This window comes from Papio anubis, chromosome 4 (assembly GCF_008728515.1).
Source record: "Papio anubis isolate 15944 chromosome 4, Panubis1.0, whole genome shotgun sequence".
Taxonomy (NCBI): Eukaryota; Metazoa; Chordata; class Mammalia; order Primates; family Cercopithecidae; genus Papio; species Papio anubis.
This window is the reverse complement of record NC_044979.1, coordinates 125,240,352-125,262,382: the sequence shown is the minus strand read 5'-3', so window position 1 is coordinate 125,262,382 and position 22,031 is coordinate 125,240,352. Positions and strand designations below refer to the sequence as shown.

Here is a 22,031-nt window from a genome sequence, read left to right as displayed (position 1 = left end):
TCTAGCTAGGACTAATGATAGAAGCCCAAATACAGTCAGGTCAGGAACAAAAGGGTCCTTCCTGACTCTCAGAACTAGTTCAGTGAGTTTCTTCAGCAGCAAGGGGTTAGACTGTCAATGCCTGCCAGGAGTCAGCCTGCCGCCCGCCCTCAGCTCTGCTCTGCACTGACTGGACCTTCCCTGCTGTGGAAAAGAACTCCAGCGCTCCAGGTGCACACGATTCCTGCAGTTGGCAATTGGTCCTCAAATGTCTTTACTCCTATTCATGAACATTTTGGTTGCTTTGCTTGGATCCTGTTCTGTGGGGTCTGGAGGCATGGGGCACCCTGATTGGCCTGTCTTGTCATGCAGGAGGCTGTGGCCCTGGGTCGCCAGCCTGGCAGCACTGTGTCTGGTGCTGGGGTCTCCATGAGGAAGCTGTGTGTGGACACAAGTGCAAGTTTGCCTGCTCCTCAGCCTCTCCACGGCGTGCATCTGAGGTGCATGCTCGGCCATATTGCCCACACTCAGAAGAGAGCATCAGGAACCTTCTGCTGTCAGGACAACTGGACCACGTGCCTCCCATTCCCAGGTCCCAGCATGCTGTGGCTGCCTCTGTTCAGCTGTGGTCTTCCTCCCGTGCAGCACGCTCCTCCCAGCCCCATCGCTGTCTTTGCAGGCTGATCAACATGGTCACGAACATGGGGCCACACAGGGGAACTGGTGTCCCACGCCTGGCCTCTTCTTGCCTGAGGTGCTTGTTGGCCATAATCATATGGCTCTTTGGCCCATCCCAAGGCGGCCTTCTGTCAACATGCTTTTAACTTTCTGGCAAGTCTTCCTTGTCTTGCCTGTGTGTGTGTGTGGTTTTTTTTTCTATTGTGATTTTTTTCTCCAGCATGTCCTCACCCCCTTCAGGCTCCATGCAAGCCAGCAAGGAGGGGCCAGGAGAGGTGGGGATGGCAGCTGCTATGGCTTAGTTTCCTTAAAGTTGTGTCCTTGGCTTTGTGGAGCTTGGGGGGAGGTTTGTAGGCTTTAAATATTTTTTGTTCTTTGGATGGAAACCCAGGGCCTCCCGGTGGCATTCTCCTCCACTGGAGGGTGCTGTAGTGTAGGAGTGGTAGTTGTGGAATTGATTTAAAAGCTGTTTGTTCCAATTTCAATAAGAGGACCATGGGAGATGTCAACATGTTAGACTATGGGTTGGTGGTCTTTGGGGATGGTGGTGGGAGAGGGAGTTCCCATTGTCCCTCATCCCAAGATGCCATTAATGCTGGGACAAGAAGCAGGGCGCGGGAAGGGATCCCAAGACAGGAGTGAGGACAAAACCCTCATCTCCCAGGGGTGGGGTGTTTGTTCCAGCCTCTGAAGTTTGGGAAGCCTATGTCATCTTGTATAGGGTGTGGGGATGCCTCACGGAGGCAGTCAAGGCCCAAGGTGGGAAAGTGGTCCCTGGGGGATGGACGGGGGTCTCATCCCCCATGCAGCTGCACAGCATCCTGAGGCAGGGCCTCATGGTCAGGTGTGGGGTCCAGAGTCAGTCAGACCCAAGGACAGGCTGGTGGTTCATGTGTGCCCAGCCTGGGGGGCTATGGTCTTGGGGGTCCTGAGGGCCAGGAGGGTCTAGTGCTGGCATGGAGGCCTGGAGTGTGTTGGGCAGTCTGAGACCAGACCCCGGAGGAACTCTCAGGAGAGCCTGGGCACATTTTGAAGCATATTCATTGCTGGAAAGGAATACCCCTGCAGAGTGGGTCTGTGGGAACATTCTGTGGTTTTCCCCAGTTTAATCCTTCGGTTCTGGCATTCAACAATTGATTTTTCTGGCTCCCAGATTACAGCTTTGTTTTCCAAACTCTAGCTCAGTCTTTTCCAAACTTGGTTGGTGGTAGGCTTTGGAAGAATAATTTCACCAAACTTCTCTGAGACCCAAGTGTCAGATGACTAAGAGCAGAGCTCAGGAGCCAGAGTGGTCCTCTAGCTTCCGCAGTCACCTGTCTTGTAAGTTACTAGCGCAGGGGCAGCTCTGAGTGAGTGTCTCCTAAGCGGTTTCCTTAGTGGGTGGAAATAAACGAAGACCACCCAAATGAGAACAAAGGCTGTTTATTCAGAGCTGCTATAGCAAGGGGGTCCGCGGCCATCACTTGTGTCCTGACAGACTCACAGGCAGGTGAGGAGTGGAGAAGCTTCATCATGGAAAAGGGGAGGCTTCGGAGGCCTGGTGGAGGCTGTGGGCCTGGGGAAGCCAGAGGCGACTGGTGAGAAGTGGGCATCCCATGAGATTAGCTAGGGGACATACTGGGCTTTCTCTGGTTGGTCCTAGATTGGAAGCAGGGACAAAAACTAGGAAAACTGTCAGTTATTAATCAAGTCCTGGCCCATTGGGTCTGATTGTTAGAGAATGTATTGCTTAATTTCCGGTATTATTTCTAGAGATAGCAATCTGAATTCTTACAAGCCTTGCATAGAGCAGGCTGGCCTCCTGGACTGGTTCCTGTAGATGTCGGCTTGGCCTGCTGGGTTGCTTCCTGTAGATGACAGCTTGGCCTCCTGGGCTGATTCCTGTAGATGATGGCTTGGCCTCCCAGGCTGGTTCCTGTAGATGTCGGCTTGGCCTCCTGGGCTGGCTGCTGCAGGGGTTGGGTGGGAGTTCTACTCTTACAGATGTTCTGGCCATTGTGCATTTGTGTACTCAGTCTCTGAAGTGCTCGGCCATAGTAAGCACTCCCTAAAAAGTAGCTACTGTTGTCTCTCTCACCTGACGATGACCAGATTATTCACCTGGACTGTCTTAGAACTAAGCCCTGCCCATTTCAGTGGCTGCTTGGCATGCACAGCCTGGGCCATCTCCAGATCTGGCTGACTCTGGCCTCATGTGGTCTTTCCATGGTAGCTCTACCTAGGGGGCTTTGGCACATCAGTGCAGTCAGATGACGTGGTGGAAATATTTGTTGAATGGATTGCTAGACTCCTTTTCTAGAGGTTCAGAGCCCACAACCAATGTCATCATATTATGTGCTTTGCATTTTAAATTCTCTAACATCGTAGTCTTCCCCAGGCCAGTGTACATCCTTTACAGGGAATAAGGCACTTTCAGAATGTCTTATCAGTCTCTCTCCTCACATTTCTTGATTTCTTTTTGTGTCCTTTTCTCACTTATTTCCTCTCGTATGTTCCTTTGATCTCCAACTTTTCCTTAGTTTCTCATTATTCTGACTATTCCCTAATTTTCACAGCTTCCAAAATACTTCCAGAATGGGAGATTGTATTAGTTTTTTCCTATTGCTGCTATAAGAAGTTACCGTAAACCTGATGGCTTAAAACAACACAAACTTATTACCTTAGAGTTCTGGAGGTCAGAAGTCTCATGGAGCTAAAATCAAGGTGCCAGCAGGGCTGATTTCTTCTGGAGGCATCAGAAGAGGATCCATTTCTTTGCCTTTTCCACTTTCTGGAGGTCACATGTATCCCTTGGCTCATGCCCCATCCCTCCCTCTGAAAGCAAAGAGAGTAGTATCTCCAGGTTGGTCGGCGTCTCTCTCCTGTCCTCTCCGACCCCTGCTCTGTTATATTTGAAGGATGTTTACATTCATCTCATTTGATTCAAATATTCGAGGTTGTCAGTATCTGCATGGTTTTGATGACAATGGTTCATTCAGGGAGGTAAAGGACCTTGCACACACCCTGGTGTGACCCATGGGAAACGGATCAGAAAGCAGCCTTCAGACTGAATCATCATCTTTGCTTCTTACTTTCTCAGATAAAAGAAACAAAAGCCAACAGAGGTCAAGTAATTTTCACAAGGTTATACAACTTGCTTACATAAAAGCAAAATCATGGAGAAAATCTGTTGGTAAAGTTAAGCAGTATTCTTCTCAATTATTTTCCTGCAGTTCTTTTATTCTAGTCCAAGGCAGATTTCTGAACCAATGGGTAAACACACTTAATGGCTATTTTTGAGAAAAGTCTTTTCATATCCTTTGCTTGTTTTTAGATCAGGTTATGTGTTTTCTTGCTATTAAGTTGTGTTCCTTGTATATTTTGGATGTTAACCCCTTATCAACTGCGTGGTTTGCAAATATTTTCCTCCCATTTCACAGGTTGTCTCTTCGCTCTGTTGTTTGTTTCCTTTGCTATGCGAAATCTTTTTAGTTGGATGCAATCCCATTTGTCTATGTTTGCTTTTGTTGCTTGTGCTTTTGCCAACATATCAAAAAAGTCATTGCCCAGACCAATGTCAAGAAGCTTTTTCCTGTTTTCTTCTAAGACTTTCACAGTTTCAAGTATTGCATTTAAGACTTTAGTTCATTTTGAGTTTATTTTTGTATTTGGTATGACATAAAGGTCTAATTTCATTCTTCTGCTTGTGGACATCCAGTTTTCCTAACAGCATTTATTGAAGAGACTGTTCTTTTTCCGTTGTGGGTTCTGGGCATATTTGCTGCAGATCAATCAACTGTGAATGCATGGATTTTCTTCTGGACTCTGCTCTGTTCCATTGATCTATATTTCTTTCTTTTTTTTCTTTTTGTTTTGAGACGGAGTCTTGCTCTGTCACCCAGGCTGGAGTGCAGTGCACCACTGGAGTGCATCTTGGCTCACTGCAACATCTCCCTCCCAGGTTCAAGCAATTCTCCTGCCTCAGCCTCCCAGGTAGCTGGGATTACGGGTGCCTGCCACAGCCTGGCTAATTTTTGTATTTTTAGTAAAGGTGGAGTTTTGCCATGTTGGCCAGGCTGATCTCAAACTCCTGACCTCAAGTGATCCACCCGTCTCGGCCTTCCCGAGTTCTGGGATTACAGGTGTGAGCCACCTTGCCTGGCCAATTAGTCTGTATTTCTTTTTTTAAGTGACCACCATGTTATTTCAGTTTCCAAAGCTTTGTAGTATATTTTGAAATCAGGTAGTATGTTTCTAGCTCTGTTATTTTTGCTCAAGATTATTTTAGTTATGTAGCATCTTTTGTGGCTCCATGCAAATTTTAGGATTATCTATTTCTTTGAAAAATGAAATTTGAATTTTGATAGGAATTGTATTGTAGATCACTTTGGATACTACATTTTGACAATACTAATTCTAATAATTCATGAACATGAAATACCTTTCCATTGATTTGCATTTTCTTTCATTTCTCTCATCAGTGTGTTATAGTCTTTAGTGTTCAGCTCTTTCACCTCCTTCCTTAGTGAAATTTTCTCAAGTATTTTATTTTTTTGTAGCTATTGTAAATGGGCTTTTTTCTTGTTTTCTTCTTAGTTTGTGATTGGTATTAGAAACCCTACTAAATTTTGTATGTTGATTTTGTATCCTGTAACTTTACTGAACTTGTTTATTAGTTCTAACAATTTTTTTGGTGGAGTATTTAAGATTTTCTATATATAAGATCATGACATCAAATGGAGAAAATTTTACTTCTTCATTTCTGATTTGAATGCCTTTTATTTATTCATTTATTTAGCCTAATTATTCTGGCTAGGACATCCAGTGCTATATGGAGCAGAAGTGGTGAGAGTGGGTCTCCTTGTTTTGCTCCTGATCTAAGAGAAAAAACTTTCAGCTTTTCACCCTTGAGTATGATGTGTTGTGAGTTTGCCATATATGGTTTTTATTATATTGAGATGCATTCCTTCTATATCTAATTTGCTGAGCATTTTTTATCATGAAAAGATATTGAGCTGGGCATGGTGGCTCACACCTGTAATCCCAAGGCGGATGGATCACTCGAGGTCAGGAGTTTGAGACCAGGCTGGCCAACATGGTAAAACCTTGTCTCTACTAAAAATATAAAAATTAGCCAGGTGTGGTGGCACATTCCTGTAATCCCAGCTACTAGGGAGGCTGAGGGAAGAAAATTGCTTCAACCTGGGAGATGGAGGTTGCAGTGAGCTGAGATTGCGCCACTGCACTCCAGCCTAGGTAACAGAGCAAGACTCCATCTCAAGAAAAAAAAAAACAACCAAAAAACATACTGAATTTTGTCAAATGTTTTCTCTGCGTCTATATAGATAATCATGTACTTTTTATCCTTTATTCTATTAATGTGGTGTGTGACATTTATTGATTTGTGTATGTTGAGCCATCTTTCCATCCATGGGGTGAAACTCACTTGATCATGGTACATGTGTGTACTGTAAAATTCCATTTGCTAGCATTTTGTTGAGGGATTTTGCATCTGTGTTCATCAGGAATATTGGCCTGTAATTTTCTTTTCTTATAGTGTCCTTGAATGGTCTTGGTATTGGGGTAATGCTGGACTTGTAAAATTAGTTTAGATGTAGTCTGTCTTCTTCAGTTTTTTTTTGGAATAGTTGGAGAAGGATTGACGTTAATTTTTCTTGAACTGTTTGGTATAATTCACCCATGAAGCCATCTAGTTTAGGGCTTTTCTTTGATGGGAGGGTTTTGATTACTGATTCAGTTTTCTTACTTATCATTAGTCTGTTAAGATTTTTCAGTTTCTTCATTATTTAGTCTTGGTAGGCTGTTACATTTCTAGCAGTGAGTCCATTTCTTCTAAGTTATCCAATTTGTTGAAGTACAATTTTTAATAGTCTCTTACAATCTTTTTTATTTCTGTGGTATCCACTGTAATGTCTCCTTTCTCATTTATAATTTTTTATTTATTTGAGTCTTTTCTCTCTTTTTTTTTAGTTAGACTATCTAAGGGTTTGTCAATTTTATATTTGCAAAAAAGTAACTCTTATTGCAATTGAACTTTTCTATTGTTTCTCTAGTCTTGATTTCATTTATTTCTGTTCTGATCTTTGTTATTTTTTCCTTCTGCTAAGTTTGGACTTAGTTTTTTCTTCTTTTCCTAGTTCCTTGGGATGCAACCTTAGGTTGTTTATTTGAGATTTTTCTGACGTAGACATTCATTGCTACAAACATCCATCTTAGAACTGTTTTTGCTGCATCCCATAAATTTTGGTTATGTTGTGTTTTCATTTTCATTTGTCTCAAAATATTTTTAATTTCTCTTTAAATTTTGTATTTGACCCATTGATTGTTCAGGGGTGTGTTTAATTTCCATCTATAAATGAATTTTCTGGTTTTCCTTTTGTTATTGATTTTTTACTCTCATACCATTACGGTTAGAAAATATACTTATTATGATTTCAGTCTTCTTAAATTTGTTAAGACTTGTTTTGTGGCCTGATATACAATCTTTCCTGGAAAATGTTACACGCACACCTGAAAAAAATGTATATTTTGCTGTTGTCGGAGAGAATGTTTGTGTATGTTGGTTAGATTTATTTGGTCTACGGTATTGTTCAAGTCGAGTCTTTCCTTATTGATTTTCTGTCTGAATTGTCTGTTCATTGTTGAAAGTGAGTTGTTAAAATCTCTTACTATTATTGTATTGCTGGGTATTTATCCCTTCAGTTCTACTAATATTTGCTTTATATACTCAGGTGGTCCAATGTTGAGTACATATTTATAATTGTTGTAGTATCTTAATAAATTGATGACTTTATCATTATATGATAAACTTCTTTGTCTCTTATGAGAGTTTTTAACTTAAAAGTATATTTTGTCTAAATATAGCCACTCTGCTCTCTCTTTTGGTCACCTTTTGCATGTAATATCTTTTTCCATTCTTTGCTTTTCACCTCTGTGTGTTTTTAAAGCTAAACTGAATCTCTTATAAGCAGTATATTGTTATATCTTTTTTTATACTCATTTGATATTCCACATCTTTTAATTAGAGATTTTAATTCATTTACCTTTAAAATAATTATTGATTAGGTATGGCATTACTATTGTCATTTTGTTAATTGTTTTTTGTTCTTTTTGTTCTTTAGGTCCAGAATTTCAGTTTTTTTTAAAATGGTTTCTATGTCTTTATTTAACTTATAATTTTGTTCATGTACTGTTTTTCTGATTTGGTTTAGTTGTTAATTTGTGTTCTCCATAGTTCACTCTGCTTCTTTAGCATGATTATTTTGAGATTTTTGTCAGGCAGTTAGTAGATCTCCATGTCTTTAGAGTCAGTAACTTATTTTTTTCCTTTGGTGGTGTAATATTTCCCTGATTACTTGTGATATTTGCCTTGCATTGGTGTCTGTGCTTTGAAGAAGTAGGTACTTCTTCTAACCTTTACATCCTGGCTTTGACAGTGAAAACCGTTCACCAGTCAGCCCATCTAGAGATTTTGGGTGGGCCACCTTGTGGGGATCTGTGGATAGGCTTGTTGCTGGAGTCTTCAGGCAGTTTGACCTGGTTCTGGGTCATCAGGTGGGTGAGCCTGTTTCTTGGATTTACAGGGGACTTGCCTGGTGCCAGGGTCCACTACAGTGGGCTTTTTGACTGGGTTTTCAGGAGCAGACTTGGAACCCATATCTGCAGAGCCTGGCTGGAACCTGGGTCCACAGGAGAGGATCCGGTACTGGAGTGGAACTTAAGCATGAGTCTGCAAAGGGATGACTTGGTGCTGAGGGACCGGGTGTCTGTGTCCATGGAGATTAACCTGGTCCTGAATCTGTGGGGGCTGGCCTCACACTAGGGTTAACTTGGGAGAACCTGGCATCTGGCCCATGGGGGCAGGTCTGGTGTCTGAAACCATGGGGATGGGCCAGGAGACTGCATCCCTAGGCATGGTCCTGGAGCCTAGGTCCACTGGGGCCAGCCTGGAGCCTAGTTCCATGGGAGTGGTCCTGGAACCTAAGTCTACAGTGACTGGCCTGGTGTTAGGGTTTATAGGGGAGGGCCTGGATCTTGAGTCCACTGGAGTCTGTAGCCTGAGGGCTACATCTTAAGTTTCCTTCCCACAGAGGGGTCCACCTGGTGTTGGAGAAGACATGGAGCCTAGGGTCATGGTGGGGGGCCCTTGGGATCTGGCACTAGAGGAGCTGATCACTGGGGCATTCCTGAAGTCTGGGACTATGGGAGTAGGTCTGGTGCTGGGGCCAGTCCAGAATCTGAGGTGGGCCTGAAGCCTTAATTTGCAGGGTCAGCCTGGAGCCTTGGACTTTGGGGTCTGACTTGGCACCAGGTTTTACTGCTAAGGTCCACAGCAAAATTGGGTGCTCACTTAACTCTCCCTTCCCTACATGAAGGGTATCTCTTTCCAGGCTGCACTGCCTGGGCGTGGGGGACGAGTGATGTGGGTCATCTGAAACTGTCCTTCCTGCCCTCTTTTCTATTTCTCTGCTGCACCCAGGTACTGAAATCTATCCCTTGGATTCCTTTGCTCTTATGAAGGTATTTTCACACATGAATAGTTGTTCAAATGGATGTTTCTGAGAAGGGACAGCCATGGAAAATCCTGTTCCACCATCTTGCTTGGGAGACTGACTGACCTTTTGAATATTTTTACTTACAGTAACGCTGTTTAAGGAGTAGATGGTTTATCCAAATGTAGATGGAATGGGATTCGTCCTCTCTATCAATCCCTCTCCCCTGAAATCAAAGGAAATAGCAATCAAGAGGCAAAACTTTGCTAATCTGGTTCACCTTCTTTGTGTTACTGTATTCATTTCTGTTAGTCATGTAAACATACAGTTTTAGTGCCTTAATGAAACATCTTAAGTTTTTCCCCCCTTTCATTTCTCCAGGGTCCACACATTCCACAGAGAGACACAATTTTGTGGGTACAGCTTGGCCTGGGTTTTAGTCGTCTATAGTCATGACTTGTTATTGCTTATATTAAAAAATCCTGTGCAGTGGTGCTGGGAATGTCATGGATGAGGTGCCATTACTCACAGTAGGTGGGGATGCAGGTAGTGGCACAGTGCACAGTGCACAGCATGCCCTTAGCAGCAGCAGCAGCAGAGGAGGCTCCCCGCAGTCCCAGCCTCTGGGCCAATGCTGCCACCTCGCCCCTTCTGCTCTTCCTCCCTTCGCTGGCACCACGGCTGATCAGCTGACCAAAGAACAGATTGCTGAATTCAAGGAAGCTTTCTCCCTATCTTATAAAGATGGTAATGGCACCATCACAGCAAAGGAACTTGGAACCATCATGAGGTCACTGGGTCAGAACTTAACAGAATCTGAATTGCAGGACATGATCAATGAAGTGGATGATGATGGCAATGGCACCATTTAGTTCCCCGAATTTTTGACCATGATGGCTAGAAAAATGAAAGACACATATAGTGAGGAAGAAATAATGAGGTATTCCAAGTCTTTGACGATAGTGGCAATGATTACATCAGTGCAGCAGAACTGCATCATGTCATGACAAACAGAAGAAAAACTAACAGATGAAGAAGTAGATAAAATGATCAGAGAAGCAGATATTGATGGAGACAGACAAGTTGACTATGAAGAATTAATACAGATTATGACTGCAAAAATGAAGACCTACTTCCAGCCCCTTTTCCCTGTTCTAGAAGAATCAAATGGAATCTTTTACTTACCTCTTGCAAAAAAAAAAAAAAAAAAAAAAAGAAAAAGGTTTATAATTTTCTGTTTCTGTTTCTTTCTTTTCTTTTTTTTTTTTTAAGACAGAATCTTGCTCTGTCACCCAGGCTGGAGTGCAGTGGTATGATCTTGACTCACTGCAACCTTTGCTTCCTGGGTTCAAGCGATTCTCATACCTCAGCCTCCCAATTAGCTGGGATTACAGGCGTGTGCCACTACATTCAGCTAATTTTTGTGTATTTTTAGTAGAGACGGGGTTTTGCTATGTTGGCTAGGCTGGTCTCAAACTCCTGGAGTCAAGTGATCTGACCAGCTTAGCTTCCGAAAATGCTGGGATTACAAGCGTGAGCCACTGTGCCCAGCTGATTCATTCTGTTTCTATATAGCAAAACTGAATGTCAAAAGTACCTTCTATCCACACACACAAAATCTTCATGTATTTGTTGGTGATCCTGTCCCCTAAAGACCAAGCTACACATCAGTTTTACAATGTAAGTACATGTACTACCTTAATAATAAGGACTCCTTAAAGTTCCATTTAGTCATGATTAATACACTGTTTGGGCTGGCCAGTTTTTCATGCATACAGCTGGACAACTGACAGCAGTCAGCCATTTGCATTTAAAAAAAAAAAAGAAAAATCCAAACCTATTCAAATGGTTTCTGGTTCAATTTGTTTAGTATAAATTGTCATAACTGATTTACTGAAAACAAACATTTAAAATTGGTTTATCTTAGGATGATGTACAGAAAAATGGGGTGAAGGATAAACTCTTGAGACATAGCCCAACTAGTGGGATGGTCGTCTTGTACTTCTGTGTGCCGTAATCCATGGTGATGATGACATACCCTGGTGGCATGCCCATGTATGTTGGTTTAGTGTTGTCTGCATTGTTCTAGAGTGAAATGGCTGTCACTGTTCACACAAGTTTTTTAACAAGAAACTTTTACCAAGGGAGCATCTTTGGACTCTGTTTTTAAAACCCTCTGAACCATGACTTTGAGCCAGCAGAGTAGGCTGTGGCTGTGGGCTTCAGCACAGTCATCAACATTGCTGTTCAACAAGTTACAGTTTACTTCCATTCCAAGTTGTAAATGCTAGTTTCTCCCCAATAAAAAGACCATTAACTTAAAAAGAAAATTCTAAGGAATCTACAGAATGACCACTAGAGCTAATAAAAAGTTGCAGTCTATATGATTAATAAGCAAAAATCAATGTAAATTTAGTATACTAACGGTAGAGAATTAGAAAATGAAATTTTAAAAATTATGTTTACTATAACAAAAACATGCAATGTTTTGCAATACATCAACAAAAATATGTAAGATCTCTATACTGAAAACTACACAATGGTGGTGAAAATATTAAGACTTAAATAAATGGAAAGATATACCATGTTTATGGATTATAAGAGTCAGTATTACTAAGATAGCAATTCTTCCCAAATAGGTGTGTATAAAAGCCCAGCAGGACTTTTTGCAGGAACTGACAAAATATTAAAATCTATATGGAAATGCAAATCACCTAGAGTCTGCACAGCCATCTTGAAAAAAAGGAAAAAGAAGTTGGCAGGCTTACATTGCCAGCTTTCAAAACTTATAGAAAGCCAATAAACCTACAGCGATCAAGACAGTGTGGCACAGGCATGAAGACCAACAAACAGATAAAAGGAAAAGCATAGAGAGCCCAGAACTGGGCCTGCTATTACATGAGTACACCTAATTTGGGAACAGTGGTTATCCTTGTGATTATGGATATAAATATAAATAGATTATACTCAACTTGGGAATGGTGGTTTTTTTTTTTTTTTTTGTCCTATGTTAAGTGTTGTCAGGTCAAGGAGGTATGTACTGGTTGAAAAAAGATCCTGATTTTTAGGAAAAGACACAGCACGTGGTGATGTTTTAGAGAGTTAAAATTTGGAGCCATTCTCTATATTCATTGGATAGACTCATCATCCCCCCTCTGCCTTTCAGCCTATATAATCAGTAAGAATTATATGGCAGATAAAAATCTGGCATTTAAGGATGAATCAACTATTAGATAATTGATCTAATTTTCTCATGTCATCTATCTACATCTCTCATTGTCATCTGGCATATCATATGTTCTAGGTCAGTCCTGAGTTCAACTAGTCTGTCCTGTGATTTTCACTATTACTTACACTTGTTAGGTCACTATCGTGGGGTTCAGAATATTGGCGTGAGGTGGTGGCATGGGTGCTTTTTTTGGAGCAGTTGTGGGGTGGCATCCCTCCAGCATGACCTGAGGCCACAAGAAACCCCTTCCACCACAGGTGGTAGGAGTATCCCACATAATAAACCCTCGTGTGCCTTGTTACATGATAAACACTTTATATACATTAGACATTTTAACCTAAGTCAACCCTAAAAGGCAAGGTTATTTTTTCTACTAAATTTCCAACAACTAGGTGAACTCAAAGTAGGCTGAAAGACCAATTCTTATAAAAGAACGATTGTCCAAAAAAGAAAGATAAATTCTTCTGGAGAGACCAGAGACAGGAGCAACTCAGGAACTTTTAATGGATTTTAATACAGGGTTTTACCATGTTTTGAATCTGCAATTCTGAAATCCAAAGCAGCGCTGAAAATGGAGTGTTTTTAGTAACAAATTGGGTGGCAAAATCTGAACTCTTTGTAGCTCTGTGTGCTGACGAGCATTGTGAGTGCCCTAGAGGGTCATAAAGCTTTTGCCCACAAAATCCTTTCTTTCCTTGGTGCATCTCAGTGGAGTTGTGTTTTGAGAAATAGTGCCTGACATAAGTTTGGTATTGCTACATAAGACCTCTTTATTTCTTTTCTGCATAACTTTGGATTTTCCTCTTCAGTTTACTTTGACTCACTCTTTACAGTTTAAGCATGCCAGGTGGTAACTTGATGGCTTTGCATCTTAATGATCGCATCTATGCATAATTCTTTGCGGTTCGTTGAGCAGTTTCACATTCATTATCTTGTTTGGCCCTTAGTAAAACTCCTTTATTGTCAGCACTGAAGAAGTGGAGACTCAGAGGTCACACAGCTGGCATGTGGCAGAACCAGCCACGCCATGCCGCCATGCTGCTTTGAGGCCCTGTGACTCTCAGGGACTTAGCAAAGTGCCGTCTTCAGAACAACTTGTCAAGATCCTCACGGGCAGTCAGTGTCATGTTTTATATCGTGTACAACCTGCAGCACAGGGCGTGGCAGGGGTGAGTGCCACTGTCTAGGGACTCTCCATACCCTCCAGCCTTCAAATGCAGGAATGGGAATCTCGGTCAGCTGGCTCTGTCCCAGGTTTCATTCCGAATGAAGTAGGTGATAGTCTATTGATCTGAAGGTCATAGTGGTTCATGGGATTTTGCTGAGTCTACACCAGGTGTCAAAGAGTCTGGTGCCCAAACCTTGGCAAGGGCACGTGACTGATTACTTCCTTGTCAGAAAATGCGAGAGCCCGGCAGTGCTTGGGACCACCTGGCTCAGACTCTTCATTCCAGGCCAGACCACTGAGGCCCGGGCAGCGGGGTCCACTTACAGGACGTCGGAAGGCAGTGGGCAGGAGCTGGGCTCCTTCCTGCGGGGCCAGCTCTTAGGAGGCGGGCGCTGGGGCTTCGGGACTTGAGGGCCTGATCGCTGCGCTGCGCAGGCCGCGCGCCACCCGCAGAGGGCACTGGCGGTCCGCCACGTTCCAGGGCGCGGGCCTCTCTGGCGCGCGAGTGTTTCCTGAGATTTAACAGAAGGCCGTTACACTCAGTGTAAAAACAGACTGACGATTCCAGATCACTGGCTTTTATGAAACCCCACGATGCACTCTAACGTGGAGATGGGTTCGTCTGTGACAAGAGGAAGTTTGAAGGCAGATTTGGAGAAAATGTAGGCAGGCATGAGCGTTGGCTGAGCTCCTCAGAAGTCCCTGAGCAGTTGTTATCCGGGCCGCGGTTCACATTGAGATGAGACAGGTGGAAAAGAGCTCACCCTTTCTTCTTGCATTGTCACACGGAGCGGCTCTGTCCCCGTGCAGCGTGGGGTCCCCTGGGCCCGGGCGAAGCTCAGGCGGGACGCAGCGGGGACGTCGGAGCTCGTTCCTGTGTGAACCCGGGCAACTGCCGGCGGGCGAGGCCTGGATGGTGGTCGGGCCGCAGCCGCCAGGACGTTTGCGAGTGGGCCTGGAGTCAGGGACCTGGCCCTGCGGGGCCGATGCGTGCGGGGCCGGGCTGATCCGCGGGCTATCGGGGCAGGGAACGGAGGTCCAGCCTTCCCGGCCACGCAGGGGCATGTTGCGGCTGGCGGGTTGGGGGCGCTGTGAGCGGGGGGAGGCCTCGGCCGGCAGGGGGCGCGCTCCATCCACTCCATCCGCTGGGTCTCCGCGGGACCCTGCCGCTCCAGCCCGCTGTTGCCGCGGTCCCGCCTCCTCCCTCCGCCCAGCTCTCCCTCCGCCTTCGCTCCCCAACCCCTCCCTCCTCCTCGCTCTCAGTCTGGCAGGGAAGCTGGGCTGGGCGAGGGGGGTGTCTCCTGGGTCCACCGTGGAAGCACGAGGCGCGGGTGCGGAGCCAGCCCAGGGCTGCCGGCGCGAGCTACAGGGCTGGCCTGGGGCTCATCCTCTGCTCGGGGCGCGAAGAAGGCGAGGGTCGCTGTGCTGGGTCTGTGTGCTCAGTGGCCACGCGTCGCCCTCAGGACGGGGAACGGGGCGAGAGATAGAGATGGGGCTGGCCTGGGGCTCATTCTCTGCTCGGGGCGCGAAGAAGGCGAGGGTCGCTGTGCTGGGTCTGTGTGCTCAGTGGCCACGCGTCGCCCTCAGGACGGGGAAGCTGTGCCCGAGGCCGTGGGAGTGGAGGGCACTGGGCCGCGAATGGAGACAGGATGCCCCGAGGGCCAGGGAGTGGGAGGGGGGCCGGGAGGTGGAGCGGGTCCCAGACGGCAGAGACTCGGAGTGGGAGGCAGCGGGACTGGGAGAGCCGCACCGGGGCCGCAGGGGTGCGCAGGGAACTTCCTGCCCTTTGCACCTCAGGCTCCGGGAAACGGATTCGTTTCACTTTTGGCAGGTGCAGGATCTGCGCTTGCAGCCACCTCACTTAGTGGGCTGTACCTGAGGTGACAGGCAGGGAGGGTCTTCTCTGATGAAGTTACCCACATGAGTCACCACGGGATGACGGTGAGCAGGTGCCACAGAAGGTAACACTGAGCGCATGCGGTTAAAGGAGCAGAAGGGAAAGGGTGAGGGCAGACCAACGGTCATTTTCACAACTCTTCTGTGTGGTAGGGTTCTCTAGAGAGACAGGACTAATAGGATAGACCTATATATGAAGAGAAGTTTATTAAGGAATATTGACTCACACGATCACAAGGTGAAGTCCCACAGTAGGCTGTCTGCAAGCTGAGGAACAAGGAAGCCAGTCGGAGTCCCCAAACCTCAGAAGTAGGGAAGCTGACAGTGCAGTCTTCAGTCTGTGGCTGAAGGCCCGGGAACGCCTGGCAAACTACTGGTGTAAGCCCAAGAGTCCAAAAGCTGAAGAACTTGGAGTCCAGTGTTTGAGGGCAGGAAGCATCCAGCTTGGAAGAAAGATGGAGGCGGGAAGAGTCAGCCAGTCTAGTCCTTCGACGTTCCTCTGCCTGCTGTTATCCTAGCTGCGCTGGCAGCTGATTAGATGGTGCCCACCCAGTTGAGGGTGGGTCTGCCTCTCCCAGTCCACTGACTCAAATGCTGATCTCCTTTGGCAACACCCTCACAGACACACCCAGAACAGTACTTTTTATCCTTCAATCCAATCAAGTTGACACTCAGTATTAACCATCACATTCTGCAAGGAAGGTGTTTTATGTCCATTTTACAGAAGAGAAACAGGCTCAGAGAAGTCGTTATTTGTCCAAGATCACAGAGCTAGTAAACCATAGAGTCAGCTTCTGGCCAAGCTTGAGCGATTCAAAAATTGAAGCCCCTTCCACTAGGTCCTACTGACATCTGGATTCTACCTGACTACTAGCTGCACAATTTCCCCTTGAGCCAGTTCTTCTGTGGTTGTGCCCAGCTGCCCCGCTTGATAGAATTATCCAGTAGACACTTTTCAGTCCTTGTCTTCCATGCCATCCCTCTGGTGTTTGACCCAGACTGTGCACTCCTCGCAATGTTCCTTTCCTCTGACTCCTGCAAAGCCACCTGCTTGCTTCTCTGCTTGTTTCTCCTCAATATGTTTCATTAGCTTCCTCCTCACAGCCCACCCGTGGTTGCTAGTGCTCTCAAAGTTATGTTCTTAGATATCTTCTCCTTTAACTTCACATGAAGAAGCACAAAACACAATGGCATCATGGGCATGGAGGGAATAGTAACCTAAACAGCTGATGAATGTCAGATCCAGGAGCTGCTGGAATATGACACAGATGCGTGGCCCAAATGAGAGGGTGGTGGGGAGAGAGGGTAGGAGCGTTTGTGAGCAATGAACCAAGCCATGTCCAGATGGGGGCTTAGGCAGAAAGATGGGGAATATGCGGGTCCCAGGAAGCTAGCCCTTAGGAAATTGTTTTGGGTGAATGGGGGAATTTGACATGTGGAAGCTTAAAACATATATTTCCAAAGTCATGCCATTAGGTTAGGGACTATTTTGAGTAGACACTTCAGGAAGTTTGAGACGTCCGTGCAGCCATCAGGAGCTTGCTTTCCATGGAGCTCTTTGAGAAAGGGCCCAGAGGGTTTGAAGTCCAACAGTCAGGATTCATAGACACTGGGGATAAGATTCGTGGATCACAGTGGGACAATAAAAATTGCTTTTCCCCTGGGGCGTGAGGGAGAATCTCTGGGAATTTGCAGAGCACTTGCAGAATGACACATGGTGACACTCACATGCCATCAGCCCAGCTCTAGAAGGACTTTTCACAGAAAGAACAGCACATTGGAAAGAGGAAAGATCCCTTTCATAGGCAGCTGGAAGCCTCTTCTCCCAGCCTGCACGTCCCTGGGGCTCTTCCTGTCCCTGCTGCTCCGCACTACTGTTCCAGAGGCAAACTTGGCCCAGGAACCACATGCAACCCACCATCTCCTCTGGCCAGCTTTTAATAGAGGGTGTCTCAGCGTAATTTTTAGTCAAGAGCAGGTCCTGGGACCCTGAGATCACTGAATGTATTTGGCATTCAGTTATGAAACAAGCCCCTTTAGACAGACCTCAGACTTCTTAGTGGCGTCCCAGGCCCTCTATGCCCTTAACTTAGACTTGTGATGAGTTACCTTTGTGTCTGCTGGTCTTCCTAAATAGGGCCAGCCCCTGGAGGCAAACCTCATTGACTAATCCAGGTGCTCTTTCCAACGTGTGAGAGGCCCCCCCCTAGGCTGCAGTTCCCAGCTGACTGGAGCTGATGCCTAAGGAGAGATGCACTGACCCACTGAACCCTAGATCTTTCTAGATGTGTTTTTATTCCATCCTGCCTTCTCCGGCTCCCTTTACTTTTGATTTCTGATTTGTGGCTTTGTGCTCCTAACTCTTATTTTTTCATGTCGTCGTTTCTGCCTAGAATGCCCTCCTCATCGCCCGACAATTTCTCAGGTTGACTACCTTTTCAGACCTCAGGCCACTGTGATGCCAAATAGCAGCACAAACTCATGCTTCCCTCAGTTTCCACAGAAAACCACGGAATCAAGGAAGGACAAACATGGGCAATGGCAAAGTAGGGTGAAGCAAAAGACAACCACACCCCAATCTCCAGGGAAACTTTCGCTGATGTCACTGTGAATGGTAACCAATCGTCAAGTGTACCTCAGCCTCCTGAGTAGCTGGAACTACAGGCACAAACTACCTTTAGAGATGGGGGTCTCATTATGTGTCCCAGGCTGGTCTGGAACTCGTGGCCTCAGGCCATCCTCCTGCACATCTGAGATTACAGTCACGAGCCACCGCACCTGGCTCTTCCTTCTTAACCAGTACAGGAGGCCCATGAGGAAGGTGGAGAACATGGGGACACACTCCCAACCAGCAAGAATGCAGCCCATGTGGGCTGGAGACATTCTTCATGCCCTGTTTTCATACACTGTGACCAGCCCACAGAGATCTCTCCACTCAGAGATGAATGAGTGCATCTTTTTTTCACCCACCAATCACCCCCTGCAATACAATATGCAATCTCCAGTGTGTTTTAAGCACAACGATTCAGCCCACCCTGACATGGGCCTCCCCAAATCTTTACCCAACAGGTGCACTCCAAACCATATTAACAAGCCACGAGGCCTTTATCAGGGATTTTGTAGGTGTTCAGTGTAGAGGATTTATGCTGCAAACCCTATGGTATAACTTCACTTAAAAATCCTCCAAATATATCTTTTCCCCTGAATTCTCTCCTGGAGTCAGCAGCCGTGTTTTCCTCCTGAGAGTCTCTGTGTCCGGGCCTCTCTGACTGGGCTGCTGCAGCCCCTGACTTCCCTGCACAGTTCCTCTTAGTCTCTCCCATTTGCATCTTCATCCTCATTCGCTGCTGGCCTAACATAGATTGTCCTTGGGATTTGACCCTGAGCTGGAGGCCGCTGGCACTCTCCCATGCCTGCCCTCTCTTCTCTCTACAATAATGCATTTGGAATTTTTAGTTGGGTGAACAACCACCCAGAGTAGACTCTACTTCCTTGTGAGGTGTGACCGTGTGAGCACTCCGATGGATGGGACACGAGTGACTTATGGACACCACCTCCGAGAAGGGCTCTGAAGAGTGGGGATGACACACTCTTTCTCAGCCCTTGCCTCCTTTCTCCGGGAATACTGTGGTTAGAATCAGGACAGCCCCCCAGAGACTGTGTGCTGAAGCTGTGTGCCTGAGCCTCAAAGTGAAAGTAGAGAGAAAGAACATGGGCCCCTGATGGATGATTCAACCTTTTATTTCAACTGAAAAAAATGTTTCCAAGTTTTCTGTGTTGTATTTTTTTTCTACATGCATTAGTTTTACCATCCATAAAAAAATTCCACCATTTGAGACTTATTTTAAATTTTACTCTATTGACTTCCATGATTTTCTCCTATCACAGAAAAAATAAAATAATTGATAGATTCTGAAAATATTTTACAGTTTTGACAATAGGAGTTTGGAATGCTGGCAGCAGAGGTCCCATTTGGGCCCCTGATTTGCCCCTGATTTTCTCTCTCCAGGTCTTCAAGTCTTACTGAGCTTTGCATCTACTGGCCCTGCTCTCCTGCAAACTATTTGACCCTAGGATTTCCCTTCACTGCAACATGTGAAGAGCAAAGGAGACAAAGTGAGGGGAGTCAAAGGGTGGTGTTGGTAGAGAGAGAAGAGTCAGTTCCTCCTATATTCCTGCTTTTCGAGGAGCCAATACAATGTTTTTGTTTAGGGGGAATGTAGTTACTGGGCCTTCTACTCATTCATGATCCAACCTGGACAAAAACCTAAAGTGCTGCCTCTGCTTCTCATCCTTGGATGGGGCTCAGAGCCCAGGTCCTGCAGGCTCTTTGACTGCAGGAGTGGGAGCTGGGGTCGGGGAGGCAGACTGTTACTATATGCCGACCTCCACATTATGAGGCCTGCTCCACTGGAAATCATCTGGAGGGAGCTGTAGTCACGGCTCTCAGATGGCCAGGCATGCCTCCTGCCTTTGCAATCTGTGCAGTCCTCTCTCAGAGGAATGTGGAGAGATCGCTTTGCTGGAACCTCCTCACTTAACCTGAAACTCGGGTCATCGTCTGAAGGAGGCAGCTCTGTGTCACTCTTAATGATGAAACCAGAGGAAAGAGGCTCCTGCTGCTCTAGTTTCTCCTCCTCCAGTATTCTGAAATTCAAAGATGCAAAGTCTCAGCAAACTCAAAATATAATTGAGCTTTCCTAGGAAAAAATCTGCTTAGTTCTGGTTCTCTGGCTTTTCTTGATCTTTCTACCCAAGGAGGTCCTTTTCACAGAACCATATCTATCTCTTGCTAATCTCTCTAGTTAAATGATAAATATTATTTAATTACAAACCATTGTGCTAGTTGCCTAGGGTAAAGAGTTTATTGTCTGCAGAAGCTCATGACCTACAGAGAGACAGTCACGTGAGTGAATGTAAGGGCAGTAGCTACCACAGATACGCTAGCAGAGTTCGGCGGTGTGTGGCTAGTTTGGTTGGGAGGAGGAGGATGCTTGGGTCTGTGGAAGCTTTATAGAGAAGGAGGGGTTGTGAGCCAAGTCCTATGGGCAGCAGAAACAGCTTCTGGAAATAGCCAAGCAGACATTGGGGTATGAGATGCATGAAGAGTGATGATGGTGGTGGATGTCATCACACAAAACTAGAAATCAGATGGGGCTTCGAACACCACAGGGTATGCAAAGGATAATTCTGTATAATTCCAGAAAACAAAAGTGACATGTAGGCATCTGTGTGCAGACGAAAGAGGAAAATGCAAAGACCATTTAGGAAGGAAGTACCCAAATCCTGCTGGTGAGTGCAAAGGAGACCACAAGGGAAGGACGTGCAGAAGACCTTCCGCACTTGGCCGGCAGGTGCAGCGATGATGTGGTGTGGGCCAGCTGAGATCCTGCCCTGCTGTGCCAACCCCACTCCACCAAAAAGGGCAGCCAGCATTTTCCTCCCACGCTCTTTGATTGCTTTTGATATAATGACACTTCGTAATATTTTTATAGAGTAGAAATATTCAGTCCTTTCTTTACTAAGGTTAACCAAAATTTTGTTTCTTTTTTTTTTTTTTTGGAGATGGAGTCTCGCTCTGTCGCCCAGGCTGGAGTGCAGTGGCGCAATCTCGGCTCACTGCAACCTCCACCTCCCAGGTTCAAGCAATTCTTCTGCCTCAGCCTCCTGACTAGCTGAGACTACAGGTGCCCGCCACCATTCCCGGCTAACTTTTGTATTTTTAGTAGAGATGTGATTTCACTATGTTGGTCAGACTGGTCTCGAGCTCCTGACCTCTCGTGATCCACCTGCCTCGGCCTCCTAAAGTGCTGGGATTACAGGCACGAGCCACTGTGCCCAACCCCAAATTTTATTTCTTATTGATAGTGTAGAAAAGGAATGGTTTTATTTTTGCAAATTTGACAAAAATATTCATCATGTTAATTTAAGGCCAAGGGCTTGGAAGCTACCCATGCAAGTGAGGGCCTTGAAACCTCTGCCTTTACTCCTGTGTATCTTTTTAGAAAACTTGTAAACTTCTTGAAAACTGCAAGGCTGTAACCTGGCAAAAACAAATAGCAAATTTTAAAAAGCTGTGCAATGCAGGAACTAGTGGATCCAAACCAAGAGAGCTCTGAAGAGAAGTTCCTGGAAGACAGTAATGCACCAGTCCTAGGAAGCAGCGAGTTTTCCTCGATGTGGGAAAAGGAAAGCTCTTTCCCCAAACACACAACACAGGTATCTGAAGATACCAGAAGGCTCCCATACAGAAGCTCAACTACAAATGGCCAGTCTATACTTAGGACTCATAAAAAGGTCACACCATGAAAAGAAACTACATTGTTCAGCACAGAGCTGCTAAGACGGGAAGGAAACCTGACCCCAGCTGGCTGCCTGCTATCTCTGACAGCTAGGAATCCTAAATTATGAATCAGAGCAGAAAAGGGATTAGTGCAGTAATGTGGTAAATATTTTATTTCCCATTTTGACTTTGATTAATAAATAAACATCAGTGATTATATTTTATAAATAAATAAATTCGATTTTGGAAAACTTATGTCTGCCCGCATGAGCTTGACAGTTTCCCGATACCTAATGACTTCTCTGA

At 45.5% G+C, this 22,031-nt stretch overlaps 1 pseudogene; it reads left to right on the top strand.

Moving 5' to 3' along the window:
- Nucleotides 1-5,896: 5,896 nt before the first annotated feature.
- Nucleotides 5,897-11,166, top strand: LOC110742940 (annotated as a pseudogene).
- The last annotated feature ends 10,865 nt before the right edge of the window (nt 11,167-22,031 follow it).